The sequence below is a fragment of the Sturnira hondurensis genome, unplaced genomic scaffold (assembly GCF_014824575.4).
Source record: "Sturnira hondurensis isolate 20B ecotype Veracruz unplaced genomic scaffold, ASM1482457v3 Scaffold0008196, whole genome shotgun sequence".
Classification (NCBI taxonomy): domain Eukaryota; kingdom Metazoa; phylum Chordata; class Mammalia; order Chiroptera; family Phyllostomidae; genus Sturnira; species Sturnira hondurensis.
Window position 1 is genome coordinate 6,037,718 of NW_028080827.1, and position 18,594 is coordinate 6,056,311.

Genomic DNA, 18,594 nt, shown 5'->3' on the forward strand with positions numbered 1-18,594 from the left:
CAGACCCCTTGTCGAGCAAACAATGCTGAGTATTCAACAGTTTAAGAAATGATGCTAGTTCATTGTCTCTAACTTCTTTGCTCGGATATCTGATGCCAGGCATTTGTAAACCCTAAGAAGCCATCATGTCAGCAGTTCTTGGTTTCTTCTCGAAGTAAGGCCAAACGCTACATTTGCAAGGCACGTCTTTGTATTTTTCAAAGGGCTTTCACATTCGCTATTTTGTTTTATCCTTATAAAATGCTCATGTGTAGGTTGAGGTTGTTCTCTGTGGTCTCTAAATAGCTACTCATTTATTTAGTCTCTGATTTTCTGTCTGCTTTTAACCCGTCAGGTGTCACAAATGTCAAAGAATGAATACAACAGGAGGGTCACGGAACTCCCATGAACAGTTGAGTGTGCTGGTCCCCCCTAAGGTCAGAAGTGCAAGGAAGCGACAGTGACAAAATACAGCAACATGTATTTCAAAGGTTATAGGTCAATTTAAAAAAATATAACCTAGGTTCAGCAATCAAATGTGCAATTTGAAAGGTTAAAAGAAAGTTGGTAGGAAGTGGCCCAAAATACCTGGGTAGCAGAAATGCCAATAACATTTTAAGAGGAGGCCAAAATAAATTATTTAAAAATTAATTATCTTTAAAAAGATAAAATAAATCATTGAACACAACTTTACCAAAACCCATGAATGGTCAAAGTAAGAGAAGAGAATGTGGTGTGAGGTTAACAGGTATCATGGTTCAATCAATAGCCCTTTTTATAACAAAGTTTAAAGATGACTTGAAAGAGTTGGCTTTGCCCTGGCTGGTGTGGCTCAGCGGATTGAGTGCCAGACTGAGAACTGAAAGGTCACAGGTTCAGTTCCTGGTCACCAGCCAGGTCCCCAGTTGGGAGTGTTTCTTTCTCCCTTCCTTCCTCTCTCACTAAAAGTAAATAAATAAAATCTTTAAAAAAGACTTAGTTTTTATAAAGAGGAGTCATATGCCAGTATGTATCTAGGAAAAAATATGTGAAGGCATATATATATATATATATTTATTTATTAGCAGCAATTGTCAAGGAGAGAATATTTATTTGTATAGGCCTTAATGTTAACTCATACAGAAGTTTCCAAGTGTTCTTGAAATATATGAGAGTCTCCTTTCATAAGACAGTAAGCTCAGTCTCTTTTAAAAATTCCAGCTAGAGAGCTACTGATCTGCTTGTAAACTACTGTTCCTTGAGACATTTTTAAGTCAGCATGTTTCAATCACCAGCCCATCAAAAATCTGGCTCTGTGTCTTTCTCATAAATTCTGATGGATGAGGGAGAAAGAAGGGAGGAGTGAATAAGATCCAGAAGTCACAAGATGGAGGATAAAATGCCATGGTTGTGTGTAACTTACCCAGGAACAGAGCAAGGAGCATTTGAAGTCTAATGCCCTTCATAGTGTATTTCAGAATATTCAGGGCCTCCTCACCATTTCACCTCTGGAAAGGCTCCAGCAAAAGCCAAGTATGGTTTATTGCCACCTGGGGACCTATCCCTGGCTCTGGGGAAGGAGTTGTTGTCCTCATCTGTCCGCTCTGAGTGCACTTAAGTGGCCACCTAGTGACCAGGTTGGGAATTGCAGCTTTGCTACAACAGGGGAAGTTTAGTCTGAATTCCGATGTGCAACCGGAGAAATCTCCCTGAGACCGCCTTAATGACCCACTTTGCATGTCTGTCTTCTGGTCCAGAAGCATCTCTCAGAGAGCCTTAAATTCTCATATTACCTAACCGGGGTCACCAAAGGGATAAGCTGAAATTACATAAACTGGAACATACAAATGTAGTTTAAAAAAATCAATGGTATTGTTTTCGTTAGTCAAACTCTTGAAATAAGTCACCAGAGAGCCTTGTTAAGTGCAATTATGCCATAAAGTCAGAAATGTGAACGTAGGCAGACTTGAGACATTGATTCCACGAATGAGGAAACCGAGGCTCCGAGAGGCGAAGAGGAGAAGCGCTGGGGAAGCAAAGGTGGACGGGACACACTCTGCTAGAGGGGAATCAGAATCAGAAGCAAGACTGAGGCGGCGGCGGTGGGAGCTGAGCAAAGGGCCTGCTCGTGCCAGACTGGTCCACGGGGACGCTGGGCTCCATATAAGGCAACACACTTGAAAAAGCACTCAGAGTAAACAAAATGCAATACATCTGTACAGTGGATTATTATTTAACTTTAGAAAGAAAGGAAATTTTGACATATGTTACAACACGGATAAACCCTGAGGACATTATGCCCCGTGAAATAAGCCAGTTGCAAAAAGACGGTGCTGTATGATCCCGCTTATATGAGGTTCGCAGAGACGGAAAGGGGAACGGAGGCCGCCAGGGGCTGGGAGAGGGGCAGACGGGCGTCAGTGTTCAGTGGGTCCCGGGTTTCAGTGTGGGCACATGGAAAAGCGCTGGACATGGTTGGTGGTGATGATTACACAGCATTGTGAGCATACTTAATACCACTGAACTGTACACGTAAAAGTGGCTAAGAAGGTAAATTGTGTGTCATATACATTTCACCACACCGATTTTATTCCTTTTTTTCCTTACCCCATTTTTCAGTACACAGAAAACAATGAGAACGGACCAACTACGGCTGCTTGCAACGTGACGTGGAACTTTCACAACGCTGAAAGACGGAAGCCAGACCCAAAAGGGTGTGGACTGTGTGCTTCCCTTAAAAGCCAGGGTGGTGGTCACCTCTGGGGAAGGCAGAGACGGGATAGCGTGGGCTTCCAGATTCTAGTAAAGCTTCACGGTCTTGATCAAGGCGTGCTGGCTTTGTAAATATTAGTGCAGTTTTCCGTGTGATGTTAAGCTTCAGGTTTTTCTTGCTGCTGATTAATGGGACATAGACAAACTAACGGGGAATTGGTAGGATAGTGAAGGGACTTGAAACCTTCCTAGGAGGAAAGGCTGAATGCTTTCAGGATGGTCGACGTAGTTTGCAGTCTTCGAATACGTGAAGGAGTGGCATGCAGAGGAGGAAGCCGACTTTGTTGCCCTACCCATGAGGCATGCAACTTGGAGGTGGTGGGGGGCAGAGGCAGAGGAGGACAGAAACAGCATCAGCATAAAGGATGCTTCCATTTCAGGGGTCTCTCAGAAGATCACACAGTTAAGCAGATTAAGCATCGACCTCCAGGCCAACTGTAACCGGGGATGAACCCTAGCTGTGCCCTTTACCTGGACAGTGTCACTCTATGGAGCCTCAGTTCCACACCTGTTAAATGGGGTCAGCACCAGCTCCCTTGCTGGGCTCCTTTCAGGATTGGTGATAATGTCCACAACACACCTCACACGGTCCTTGGCCCATAGGAGGTTTTCAATAAGTGGTAGAAATTACTTTTAGTAGAAAATTAAGTAGAAGGTAGATAACACCTCAGTAAGGTGCTGGAATCCATATTCAATAATTGGTCTCTTTCAGTCTCAAGAATTTATGATTCTTTGTAACTTTTTTGGTAACTTTCTCAAGATTACATAGCTACTAAGTGGCAAGGTCTTCTGTTCCTGAGAGCAATTGACTTTAGTGTGCTTCCTTGGGCAAGGGGGTTAGCGAAAGCCATTGGTTAATCAGTTAATCACATCGGCAATTGGCCCCAAGGAATTCTGAGTGTGGTTGGAAAAGTGCAGAGAGGGAAAATCCTGGAATGGTTTTAAAGTTGTGGGCTGTGAATACACAGGCTTGAGGATACTGTGAATATGGGGGGGGGGGTGGGGTGGGGAATGGGGATATTGTTTTTTCAAAGTGGATTAAACAAAAAAAATTGGAAGACAAACTTAGCCTGTCTCGCTGTTTTTCAGGGTCTAGCTCTTACTGGTTGAATTAACAAATCACAAGAAATAAATAAAGATGCTACTTTGAAAACCAGTTTCTTTATTGGCTAGGAAAGCAATACATTCCATCCAGATAGGCAAGAAAAACCTGGGTTAGTGTAGCACCTTGGATTACCTTTTTTTAAATTTTAAAAGTATGCTTCTTGTTCTAAATTCTTTTTATTTTTATTTATTTATTTTTAAAGACTTTACTCATTTATCTTTACAGGGAAAGGGAAGGAGAGAAGGAGAGAAATATCAGTGTGTGGTTGCCTCTTATGGGTCCCCTGCTGGGAACTGGCCTGCAACCCAGGCATGTGCCCTGACTGGGAATCGAACAACAAACATGTGGTTCGCAGAGCCCGGGCTCAATCCACTGAGCTGCACCAGCCAGGGCCTGGGTTACCCTTTCCCAAAGCCTTTTTCTTACCCTGACTCTAGGCTTCTTAACCCTTATGTTCCCCCAAAGAAATGATTTGCCGAGGCTTCTCAGTTTCACACAAAGACTCCTTTCCTGACCTCTGTCGAATATTCATTCCTGCCCTGGAAACAAGGAGCATCCCTGTGACAAGAGACCCAAGGAAACAAACACCTAGGAACAGTCTCTCTTTGTTTCAGGCCTTGGACACTCTAGGCAGACTCACTCTTTGAACTTGCTTATTCTCTACGGCTGCTCAAATGTTTTATCTTGGCCCATACAACTTTCATAGTGTGTGAAAAATAAATGGTATGAATTTAGCTTGCTATAGCTTCGGCCTTAATTAAAGGACGAAAATACCAGCAGCTTCTTCTTGCAAGCAGCAACTTATTTTAGCATTTCCCTTGTTCAGACTAAAGCCCTTGGTAAAAACCAACATCGCAGCCCAAGCCCACACAAAAACCTCAGATTTTAGTCATATGTCTTGCAAGGATGTTACATCATTTCTTAGTTTGCTAAACGGAGACATCTCCTAAAACACAGAGAACCACTACCAGAGTTTGCCTAAAGGATTTGGGAAGATTTCTCCTACTCAGCTACCCCATTAGCAGGTTCCACTGCCCCCTGCCCTTGGATGGTAAGCCTGTTCTTTTCACAGGCAGAACACAAAGCTGTTAGTTGCCTCATTCTGAGGTCCCGAGAAGCCCCTAGTGGGCGATGTTAGGCCCCTGAGGAAGTGATGGCACACTCAAAATGAGAGATTTGAGGAAAGTGTAACAAAAGAACTATTTACAAAGGTAAACAGGGTGGCAGTGGGGGTGGGGCGGCGGCGAAGGATTGGATAGTATCCCAGTGTTAGTAGCTGGAGCAAAGGAAAGGGAGTAGCTAGTTACAGCGGTGGTTTCAGACTTTGTTGCCTCAGGAGCACCTGGAGGGCTTGTGAAAGCACCATGGCTGGGCCTCACCCCGGAGCTTCTGCTCCAGTGGGTTGGGGTAGGACTGGTGCGTTTGTAGTTCTCACAAACTCCCTGGCGATGGTGAGGGAAAGCAGAGTTTGCCACCCCAAAAGTGCTTTTGGGGATATTCATTATTATTATTATTATTACTATTACTATTATTATCATCCTCACCTGAGGAGATTTTTTCATTGCTTTTAGAAAGAGGATGGGAGAGAGAGAGAAATGTGAGAGAGAAACATTGTTTGGTTGCCTTCTCATATGAATCCCCATTTGGGGATAGAATCCACGACCTGAGTATGTGCCCTGATTAGGAATTGAACCTGTGACTTTTCAGTCTACACCACAGTCTATTGTGGCTCAATTAATGTGGCCATCTAACCGAGCCACACTGACCAGGGCTGGGATGTTGATTATTTTAAGTTGGTTATTGTTAGGAAACAAAAAACTCAGGAAGAACCTTGACCCTCTCCCTTACCTGCCTAAAGCAGTTTAAATAGAGACCTTACTCCAGGGAACTATTAAGATAAACTCTAGTTTAATATAAACTAAATGTGATAGACAGGGAGGGCCCTAACAAGGTGGATCAAAGTTCTCTCTGTGTCTCAATGTTAAAGATGGCCCAGCAAACATTTGTTTACCAAACTCAATTGAATGGCCTTCCTGCTCTTTGAAGTCCCAAACTACACCCCCCACTCCTTCTCCTTAGCTCAGGATGGCAATTTAAGCCTCAGCTTCCTGATCTGTCCTTTGCCCCCATAGTCTTATGGAACCCTTATATGTACATACATAATAAATTTGGTTATTTTCTCCTGTTAGTCTGTCTCATGGTAATTTAATTACTAGACCAGCCAGAAGAACTCAGAAGGGTAGAAGTAAAATCGATTTTCCTCCTCCACAAGAGCAGTGCTGCTGATCTGGGAGAGAACTGTGTGGAGAAGGCAGTTTGCGCAGAGCTACACCCTCCCCAGAGAAGTGCAGCCCAGCAGAGGGGGCCCAGCAGGGGGGATGTTGGGGAAATGAACCCAGTCAGAGGAACAGCTCCCTCTGCAATCCCTCCTGTCGCTGCTCATTGAACAGACTCAGCCAGCGGCCAAAAGGTGAGGGAGCTCACTGGTTCAGTTCAGATCAGAGCGGAGAGTGGATCTGGAGGAGCAAATGGAAAATATCAGCACTTTCACCCCAAAATATCTTCAAGTACCTTCTCCTCACCATTTTTATATTATGTTGTATCTGTGCTATGCTTTCCAGTGTATGTGAGCCTTCACTTACAAGATACACTGTGACTCTCACAGCAACCCTAGATATTTACGCTCACTTAAACAAATTAAAAAACTGTCTCTTCAGGCTACATTCTCTTCTGGAAGAGGTGGCTCCCTTCCTACCCGAGGAGCTCAAGGCATTTGCTGAATTTAGTCTCCTGCTGGAGTGATTTCTTTGAGTTATTTCCTGGTTTTCATGTTTTTCAGTGGCAGGGCTACTTAAAATCTTGATTTGGGGGTTTTGAAAAGTACAGTAAGCCACAGCTCGGCCCCCCTCTGTGTTCAGAATCTTTTGAGAAGCAGACACATCGGGCACATGGGGATGAAAATGCCCGCTTTGATGGGGCTGGGGCTGAAGTGGAGGGGCCACAGGTCCGGGTTTACAAGCAGACTTCCTTTAAAAATATTTTTATTTTCATGCTTTTACAACCAGACTTTCTAATACTTGCCCCCTAGACTTTCCAGGGAGGCAGGAGTCGGTGTACGTGTGTGAGGGGCCGGGGGCTGGGATGCACCTGTCTGGTGGGCAGGCCAGCCCCAGAGAAGGTGCGGAAGGGGCGTGAATGCTCAGTTCCTTTCTCAGTGCCTAGTTAGACGAGTCACTCCTTTCTCAGGGAGAACTGAGAGGGGAGTAGCAGGAAGGTAAATGCTCTCTACAGTTTTGAAGAAGCAGAAGTTTCTGTCTTACGGAGCTGGGAGAGGGAGATAATGCCCTCCCCCCGCCCCCCAGCAATAATGTCCTTTGAGGAGCATCTTGCACTTAGCAGTATGTGAGAACAATGATGTGATTAATTCTGCCAGCTGACCTAGGCACTGTATTTTTAAGGACTTGACTCTCCTTAGTGCATTAGTATAGCTTCAGGCCTCAATGGTACTGTCGCATCTACAGAATGCTACTTTTGTTTCCTTCGACTTGGGTCACTTCTGGACCCCGTGGTTGCTTTCTGCAGCACGCTGGGGTCAGGGCCCGTTGGAACACTAAGAAAGTTCCCATGGTTTCCTTCTGAGACGATCCCTGCTTATCAAATCTAGAGTCTATCTCTTCTTCTTGTCCAGGATTAGGTAGACTATTGGGAAAAATCCTTACACAGATTTCCTGGGAACTGGATTTTTAAAGCAAATGTCTGTGGGAAAATACTCTCCAAGTAGAGAGGGGGCTCTGTTTTTGCCTCTACTTATTTCTCAAGCTCCTTGGGGAAAAGAAAGTACTACAGGTCAAATCTTTTTACAACTGAGCTCCACTGGACTGTGCAAATACATGGTACGGATTGGTTTGGTTTCATTGACGGTAGCTGGAATTAGGTAACATCAACAGGCCTGGGGGACTCTTGGTTAACGATTTTCATTGCGAAGCGATTTGCTGTGGAGGAATTTACCTGGTAAACATAGACCCCCACCAGCTGATGTTTTCGCCAGGCCAATTCGGAGTGGGGAGCAGGAGTGGGAAAACATTGTGTACACAGTCTGCTGGCCGGCAGTCAAGGCAGGGGAAAGAAAATACAGGCAAAGGTCTGTGTGAAACGGCAATCTGAGTCACAGAGGGAGAGGAGGAAAATAGCATGTGTCATTCCGAAAACCCTCCTCTTAGGGCAGTTTCTTTTGGCTGTACTGGCTGCCTCTCCCCGGGAGAGTCAGGGGGCCTCAATGGGCCCTTCCTGTCCTGCCCCATTTGCAGACTCAAAAGGATGCCACCTTCAGGCAAATTCCTTCTCCTGCCCAAGAAAGAAAATAAAAGGAAATTGAGAGTCCTGGTATCTCAAGAACTTGGGTTGGGTTTTGAACGAACCCAGAGTGTCCTGCCATCAGAGGCTGAGAATGTCTACAGTCACAACTGAGGCTTGCTCCTCTGGCGCCCCCTTGGGCATGAAGGTGGAATTGCACTCTTTAAAGTTGCCTAAATCTCCACCGTTTTTGCCCCCAGAACTCTTGTCCAGTTTGTGTCTTTTTCTAGGCCTTGCCTTTCAGCCTGGAGAGTCTCCTGACCATTTTCTAGCCACTACCAAGGTTCGTCCCTTGAAGGTTTTCTCTGGTCGCCCCTGTAGATCCTGCTCAGTGTATTAATATTTCTAAACAAATTCTTTCTCTTCTCATTTCTTCATGCATCTCTGGTCACTAAGTCCCAGAAAAAGCCTGTAGCAAATTGTCGATCAATAATGGACACAGAAAATACTTGCATATTTTTGAAGTTCACTAAAATTTTTTACAGTTTTATTAAAATATAATTTACATACATTAAAATTCAGCAATTGTAAGTGTATGGTCAATGATTTTTAATAAATTTACGGTGCTATGCAACCATTGCCACTAATGTGTGGATTTGGAAAATTTCCAAAATCCCATAAAGTTCCCTCATGAGGATCTGCAATCAATCCTCATTTTCACCTCCAGTTTCAGGCAGTTACTGACTTGATTTGCCTTTTATGGTCACATGAAATAAAATAATAAATATATGGTGTGTTTTGCAATTGGCTTTTTCACTTGATACAGTGTTTTTGAAGTTCATTCATGTTGTAGCATGTATCCATGCTTTATTGCCTTTTATGGCTAAAAATAGTCCATTGTATGGCTATACTGAAAGGGAAAAAGCTGACATTTGTGCTGCCCATTACTGTCAGAACCAATAAGTAGAGACAAGGACTGAATCTTTATGGGCACTTTATTCAGATTCTGGTGATCTGAGAAGATGGCAGGTTATATACCCTCAAAACCATACTGACATCTTATCTCCAGCTGACCTTTTTATAAGGAGAAGAAAAAGGTAGGTAAGGGGTTGGAAAAAAGTTAATCAGATAAGAGTTGCAGTCCAGTCATGATTTCCTAGTATTCATCTACTGATCACCAATTCTTTTTCTGTGACACAGATGTTCCCTCCCTGGAACACAATGGCTCCGCTGCCTTCTCCACCACTTGCAGACCCCCAAGGGCACAAAGGTTGAATTGCTTGCCCACCTCCTGGAGTCACGCAAGACAGGCATCGCAGTGCCTGGAACAGCAGCTTTCCATACACATAACTCACTTCAACCCAGCAACTGTGAAGCTAAAGTCTTTCGCTCTTGAGTTCCCCCATCAATACCACATTTTGGTCATCCATTCATCAGTTGATGGACATTGGGTTGTTTCCAGCTTTGGGCTACTATGAGTGGTGCTGCTGTGAACATTTACGTACAAGCCTTTGTGTGAACATATGTTTTCATTTCTCTTGGGTAGATAGCTAGTAGTCGAATTTCTGGGTCATATGGCCATTTTTTTTTAGCTTAAAAAAACACTACTGCCCTGGCTGATGTGGCTTAGTTGGTTGGGTGTCCCACAAAAGTGGAAGATCACTGATTTGATTCCCAGCCAGGGCACAGTCAGGGCATGTAGGACAGGCACCCAATGGATGTTTTTCTCTTGCACATTGATGTTTCTCTCCCTCTCTTTTCCCCTGCCTCCCGTCTTTCTAAATAAAATAAAATAAAATAAATAAATAGTAAAATAAAATAAATTATCAAGATTTCTTTTACAGTGTGGCTGTTCATTTTACATTCCTGCCAGCAATATATGAAAATTTTCCCACATCCTCTCCAACACTTGGTATCATCCGTCCTTTTGGTTACAGCCCTAGTGGGTGTGTAATGCTATCTTATTGTGGCTTTAATTTGCATTTCCATAATGACTAATGATGTCAAGAATCTTTTCAAGTGCTTTTTAGTCATTCATATATCCTCTTTGGTGAAATGTACATTCAAATGTTCCACTCGGTTTTTAAATTGATAGACTTCTTATTGATGCCCAGAGTTCTCTGTGTATTTTGGATACAAGTTCTTTACCAGATATATAATTTGTAAACATTTTTCTTTATCTGTGTCTTGTCTTTGCAACTTATTAAGAGTATCTTTCAAAGCACAAAAGTTTTCATTGTGATGAAGTCCAGTTGAGTAGTTTTTTGTGTGCGAACTGTGCTTTTGATGTCATATTTAAGAACTCTGCCTACCCCAAAGTCATAAGGATTTTATCTATGTTTTCTTCTAGGACTTTTATACTTTTACATTTAGATCTCAGATCCATTTTGAGTTAATTTGGTATCTGGTGTGAAGTAAAGGTCTAAGTTAACTTTTATGCATATGGATGTTGAATTGCCCCAGCATCATTTACTGAATAGACAGTCCTTTCTCATGGAACTGTCAGCTAGTTCCTTGAAAATCAATTGACCATAAATGTCTTAACTGTTCCATTAATATATATGCCTATCTTTATACCAGTACCACACTGTCTTGATGACTGTAGGTTTACAGCAAGTTTTGAAATTGGCTATTGTAAGTCATCCAGCTCTGTTCTTTTTCAAAACTGTTTTGAATATTCTAGATTAAATTTATAATCAGTAGAGCCACATTCTTCTCAAGTACTGATGGAATAGTCTCAAGGACAGAGCGCATGTTTAGCCACAACACAAATCTTAATGCATTTTAAAAGGCTGAAATCATATATATATATATATATATATATATATATATATATATATGCATTTTTCTGACCACAGTGGAATGAAACTAGAAATCAATAACAGAAGGAANACTGTCAGCTAGTTCCTTGAAAATCAATTGACCATAAATGTCTTAACTGTTCCATTAATATATATGCCTATCTTTATACCAGTACCACACTGTCTTGATGACTGTAGGTTTACAGCAAGTTTTGAAATTGGCTATTGTAAGTCATCCAGCTCTGTTCTTTTTCAAAACTGTTTTGAATATTCTAGATTAAATTTATAATCAGTAGAGCCACATTCTTCTCAAGTGCTGATGGAATAGTCTCAAGGACAGAGCGCATGTTTAGCCACAACACAAATCTTAATGCATTTTAAAAGGCTGAAATCATATATATATGATTGGGAAATATGGGAAATTAAACAACAAATTTTCCCATTGGGAAAATGGGAAATATGTAGAAATTAAACAACATACACTTAACCAATCTATGGTTCAAAAAAGAAGTCACGAGGAAGGTTAGAAAAAATACATTGAGATAAATGAAAACAAAAACACAACATACCAAAATTTATGGGATGCAGAAAAACAAGTGGAGGGAAATTTATAACTGTAAATATACACATTAAAAGTGAAAAAGGATTTCAAATCAATAACCTTACTGTACATATGAAGGGCCTAGAAAAAGAAGATAAAACTAAACTCAAAGCTAACAAATGAAAGATCTGAGCAGGGATAAATACAATGGAAAACAGAAAAACAGTCAAGAAATCAATGAGACCAAAATGTGTTCTTCAAAAAGATCAATGGAATTGTCAAACTAGATTGACTAAAAAAAAGAGAAGACCAGGAAAACTAAAATCAGAAATGAGCCCTGGCTGGTGTGGCTCAGTGGGTTGAGTGCCAACTTGTAGACCAAAGGTGTCTGGTTTGATTCCTGGTCAGGACTCAAGCCTGGGTTACAGGCCAGGTCCCCAGTTAGGGTGTGTGAGAGGCAACCGATGTTTCTCTCCTTCTCTTTCTTCCTCCTTTCTCCTCTCTCTAAAACATAAATAAATAAAATATTTTAAAATATTTTTAAAGAATTTATTTATTTACTTATCTTTAGAGGGGAAGGAGAGAGGGAGAGAAATATCAATGTATGGTTGCCTTTCGTGCATCCCCTGCAGGGAACCGGCCTGCCACCCAGGCATGTGCCCTGACTGAATCGAACTGCGATTCTCTGGTTTGCAGGCTTGTGCTCAAATAAGATATTTTTAAAAGAAGAAATGAACAAGGGGATTTTACAACTGATGCCACAGAAATAAAAAGGATTATGAGTATACTATAAACAATTGTACACCAACAAACTGGATAACCTAGAAGAAACAGATAAATCTCTCATAACATAAATCCTGCCAACACAATCATAAAGAAACAGAAAATCTGAACAGACCCTTATTAGTAAGGAGACTGAATCAGTAACCAAAATGTTGCAACAAAGAAAAGCCTAGGATCAGGTGGGGTCATTGGTGAATCTACCAACCTTTAAAGAGTGAACATCAATCCTTTTCAAACTCTCTCAATAAAAGAAGGGGCACTCTTGTAAACTCAAATAGGAAACCTGGCATTACCTGGTACCAAGTCAGACAAAGACACTATAAGAAAAGAAAACCACACACCGATATCTCTCCTCAACATTGCTGCAAAAATCTTCAACAACATACCAACAGAATTCAACAGAACGTGAAAAGAATGATACACAATAACCAAGTGGGACTTATTTCTGGAATGTAGGGGTGGTTCAACATAGAAAAATCAATCATTGCAATACACCACCTTAACAGAATGAAGGAAATAACTCATGGAGATTTAATAAAATTATAAATATGGTTCTATTCATGTCCGCCTCTTTGCTATTTGTTCTCTATATGCCACATTTTGTTCCTCTTTTCTCATGTTTAATCAATGTTTTCTTGTATCCCATTTTAATGACTGTTTTTTTCTACATTTTTTGTTATTTTTAATTAGTTGTGCTAAAAATTACAATAGACATCTCAATTTATCACAATTCATTTCAGATTAATAGTAGCTGGGATAATAGTAATATTCCACTGAAATAGAGAAACTTTGCTTCAATAGAGTTCCGTTTACTGCTCCTTTCTTTGTGTAAATACTGTCATGCACATCATGCCTATATATGTTACAAACCCAACAATACAGGGTTATGATTTACTTTACAAAATCTTTTGTTTTTTAAAGGACTTTTTAGAAGTAAACAGAAAATGTATATTTATAGTATTTTATAGATACCCATGTAGTCACCATTTTTCTATGCTCTTTGTTTCTTTGTATAGTTTTAATTACTGTCTGGTGTCATTTCCTACTATCCTGAAGGAATTTATTTAGTATTTCTTCTAGGGCCAGTTTGCTAGCAACAAACTCTTTGATTATGTTGAAATGTTTTTATTTTCACTTTCTTTTTTTTAAACAGGAGAAAAGCATGAACATTTATTTAATATAAGTTTTACATGACATAGATCATGACATTTTCTCTTTTCTTCAAGAGAAAAGATCTTCACTTCCATTTTTAAAGGTTTGTTTTGCTGGATATATAATTCTTGAATTTTCAGTTTTTGAATATATTACTTTACTGCCTCTGATAAGAAGTCAGTTAACCATTAATTGAATTGCTTTTGCCTTGTACATGATGAATTGTTTTTTTCTTGCTGTTTTGAATATTTTTCTCTGTGTTTTTAAAAATCAAATGTGAGAAGGTTTTCATATGGGGAACCTGTCTTTGTGGAGTGGCAAATGTAGCCCAGCCCTATCAGAAAACTGATGGGCGTGAGTCGGCACACAGGAGCCAAACACACAGATCGGCTTTCCTGTGGGAAATCAGGCCTGAAGTATACCTAGGCTGCTTTAAGGCTTGCTCTTGCTAAACCTCCCTCACCCTGAGTTGAAGCAGAAAATGCTTACTGCATATCTCTAAAGTAACTTCCTGAAGTCTGTGCTGATTCTCCCAAGGACAGAGTATAACCAAACCAATCACTCTTATCGTTCCCTTGCATTTGCAACATTTTTTCCTTGTTAATGTGTAAGAAGTAATCAGTAACATCCTTTCCTTTGTTATCTGTAAAAGTAATCACCTAAAGCAAACCTGAGCATAATGAATGAGAACCTTCTTTGATGTATGCTATTAAAAAGCCAATACAAGCCCATCCAGGCAAGAGTCAAGGCACTCTCTCTCTCAGAGTGGCCGTGCTGTTCCTGTTCCTCCGTAGGACTTCTGTAGTCATGTGAATTTGTTTGTTGCATCCACAACACCAAGGACACTACTGGCCAGAGTCTGCAAAATCAAAATGTTTATTTTCAGCCATTATTTCTTTATGTATTCTTTTTTAATGTTCATTTTTTAAAATATATTTTATTGATTATGCTATTATAGTTGTCCCATTTCCCTCCCTTGATTCCCCTCCACCCTGCATACCCCCTCCCAACTCCCGTCTTAGTTCATGTCCGTGGGTTGTACATATAAGTTCTTTGGCTTCTACATTTCCTATGCTATTCTTAACCTCCTCCTGTCTATTTTGTACCTACCATTTATGCTACTTATTCCCTGTACTTTTTCCCACATTCACCCCCCCTGCTGATAACCCTCCATGTGATCTCCATTTCTGTGAATCTGTTCCTGTTCTATCATTGCTTATTTTGTTTTGTTTTGTTTTAGATTCCATTTTTAACAGCTGTGAGTTTGTTGTCATTTTATTGTTCATATTTTTGATCATCTTTTTTTCTTAGATAAGTCCTTTTAAGATTTCATATAGTATGGGCTTGGTGATGACAAATTCCTTTAATTGACCTTATCTGAGAAGCACTTTATCTGCCCTTCCATTCTAAATGAAAGGTTTGCTGGATAAAGTAATCTTGGATGTAGGTCCTTGCCTTTCATGACTTTGAATACTTCTTTCCAGCCCCTTCTTGCCTACATGGTTTCTTTTGAGAAATTAGCTGATAACCTTATGAGAACTCCTTTGTAGGTAACTGTCTCCTTTTCTCTTGGGGCTTTTAAGATTATCTCTTTATCTTTAATCTTGGGTAATGTAATTATGATGTGCCTTGGTGTGTACTTCCTTGGGTCCAACTTGTTTGGGACTCTCTGAGCTTCCTGGACTTCCTGGAAGTCTGTTTCCTTTGCCAGATTGGATAAGTTCTCCTTCATTATTTTTTCAAGTAAGTTTTCAATATCTTGGTCTTCCTCTTCTCCTTCTGGCACCCCTATGATTTGGATGTTGGAATGTTTAAAGTTGTCCTGGAACTTCCTAAGCCTCTCCTCATTTTTTTTTTTTTGAATTCTTGTTTCTTCATTCTGTTGTGATTGAATGTTTACTTCTTCCTTCTGGTCCAAACCATTTATTTTAGTCCCAGTTTCCTTCCCTTCACTGTTGGTTCTCTGTGAATTTTCCTTTATTTCACTTTTCATAGTCTTTACTTTTTCCTCTATTTTGCATCCATACTCAACCAATTCTGTGAGCATCCTGATAAACCAGTGCTTTGAACCGTGCATCTGGTAGGTTGGCTATCTCTTCGTCACTTTGTTGTATTTGTTCTGGAGCTTTGATCTGTTCCTTCATCTGGGTCATTTTTTTTTTGTCTTGGTGCACCTGTTGTGTAGTAAGGGGCGGAGGGAGACTTAGGTGTTCACCAGAGAGGGGCAACCTGCACTGCCTTGTGGTGCTGTATGTGGGGGAGGGGTGCAAGAGGGAACAATGTCATTTGCTCCACTCTCTGCTGGCTTTCAGTTACTTTCCCTGACACCCACAGAAAAATTAGGTCCTTCTGGTGCTGATTCCCAGTGGGTGGATGTCTGTATGTTCTACAACCCTGTGGTTCTCTTCAACAAACTCTCACGTGAGGCTGGGAGTTTCTTCCACTGCTGCCTCAATGCCCACCGTCTTTTCCACTAAGAGGTTTTGGGGCTTTATTTCCTGGTACCGGGTTGTGTGGTCTGTCAAGCTCCCCAGTTGTTCCTCCCGATTTATCTGGATGCAAACATGGGGCTGTATAGTAGCCCTGTATAGTAGATTGGTCACAACTACCAGCCACCTCCTTGCCCTCCCCCATCCTCTAGTCACTGCCTTGCTGCGAGTCCTCTCTGCCTGACTGCTGGTCTCTGCTCCACCTACTGGTCTGGGTGCTTGTTTCCTCTTTAACTCCTTGGTTGTTGGACTTCCATACAGTTCAATATTCTGTCACTTATGGTTGTTTTTTGTTTTTAAATTTGTTGTTGTCCTTCTTTTTGTTGTGCAAGGAGGCACAGTGTGTCTACCTATGTCTCCTTCTTGGCCAGAAGTCTCTTTATGTATTCTTATTACTCCTTTTTCTCTTTCCTCTTCTTGTGGGACTCCTATTACATGTATGTTGATGTTCTTGATGGTATCTCACAGATCTGAGGTTCTGTTTATTTTTCTTCATCCTTTTTTCTCTGTTTTTAAGATTAAATTTTTATTGATCCATCTTCAAGTTTACTGATTATTTCTTCTGCCATATCAAATTTGCTTTTGAACTCCTTTAGTGAATTTTCAAACATTATACTTTTCAAATTTTTGATGTTTAATTCTTTCAAAAATAAATTATATCTCTTTATAGAGTTTAAGCCAGTGTTGTCATATGATCTATTAATTCTTTAAACATGATTTCCTTCAATTCTTTGAACATATTTATGCATGCTTTGAAGTTTGATAAATCCAATATGTGAGCCCTCTCAGAGACAGTTACTATTAACTGCTTTTTTTTTAATGAGTATATGTAATATACCTTCCTGCTTCTTTGAAGCTCTTATAGTTTTGGTGTGAAAAGATGGACAGTTTAGATAAAATTCTGTAGCAAATTTGGTTTTTGATTTTAACCCCCAATAATAAGTTGTTTTGCTGGTTTTTCTTTGTTTGGTAATTTGCCTGGACTAAGTCCACAGATCAGACAGATCTTGGTCGGGGCATACGACTGGGTTTTGGGCCTAGTCCCCAGTTGGGGGTGTGTTAAGAGGCAACCAATTGATAATTCTCTCCTTCTCTTCCTCCCTCCCTTTCCCTCTTTCTGAAAATAAATAAATAAAATATTTAAAAAATGTTATACCCTTTCACACATCTGTATGTATTTCCAAGTGAGACAAATGAGACAACCCTGCTTGGAAAGTTTGTGGTGAGGCTTCTGGTATTCTTAGGGGAAATAAACTGTTACAATTTGTCCTCCTGCTGTCCTTGGACCACTGCATCTTCTTAAGGTACAGGCGCCTCACTCAGGTGCTGAGTCACTTCTCTGCCCTGTTTTCAGCTCAGTGAAGCCGCCCTCCTTCCTGACTGGGAGAGACAGAGGGGATCGAGTTCCAGAGGGTTTAATTTAACAGATCTAGTTGCTGTGATAGTACGGCATTCTGAGTGAAATCAGAAGTGAAGCTGGGAAAAGAAGAGGGAAGAGTCTATATTTACGGGAAAATGGACAGTTCAAAATTATAAGCTTAAAAGAGAACATCATACCCCCCTTCATTTCAGAGCAGGGCCTGGAGCCAGAGTCCCCGAACAGGAAGCCACAGGCCACCACATCACTGTCAGTGACATGAAAGTGTGGGGGAGAGGGTGGAGTGCTCCAGGCTCCACGTTGAGCTTTCGGGCTGCAATTTCAGTTCTACTTCCACAGCTGCGTGACTCCGGTCAAGTGGCTTCCACGGTCTGAGTATTGGTGCCCTTTCTACAAAATTAGGCGCCTGGATGGGTGGATGCCCTCCCGATTTCCCTCCCGTCCCCACCCTGCATCACGGGGAGTCCTGCCACACAGTTTTATAGCCTCTCCTGCCAGGAATTTCACTTCTGGGCTTCTGACATTTGCTTCTTGGCTGTATTTTCAATGTTTAACTTTACAAAGCAGAAGCTAGAGGAGGAATGGCAGGAACTGGTGAGAATCCAACTTTCATTGTGTCTGGGTCACTGAGAAGGAAGCTCTGGAAGTTGCTCCAGCAAGTTCTTCCTAAACCGATCAATTGGAGATAACTTTCTTTCTTCTAAACTGCTCTTTTGTAAGAACTCCTCTGTCTTTTCCTGCAACCATTCACCTCACCCCTAAACTCTTTTGCTGTTGACTGGCCTATACGCATACGCAATTGATGTGAGTGAATGATAAACATAATGATTATTTCAACACATAATTGAGCACCTATTTATATGAGATAAGCAGTCTTCAAACTTTGTGATCTCAGGACCCTTCTACATGCTTAAAAATTACTGAGGGCCTCCAAAAGCTTTTGTTTACATGGGTTATGTCTATAGATATTTACTAAATTAAAAAATAAAACTGAGAAGATTTTAAGCTATTAATTGATTCTAAAATAGCACAATAAACCCACTACATGCTTAAAAATTAAAAAAAGTAAAAAAAAAGCTATGTATTCAAAACAAAAAAACTAGTTGGAGGAGTGGCATTGTTTCACAATTTTGCGAATCTCTTTATGGTCAGGCTTAATATGACAGCGGGATTCTCATGCTGTTTCTGCATTTAATCTTCTGCTTTAGGGTTTGTATTAGTTTCCTGGGGCCACTGTAAGAAATCACCAGAAAGTTGGTGGCTGAAAACGATAGAAATGTATTCTTCATAGTTCTGGAGGCCAAGACAAGTTCTACCCGGCA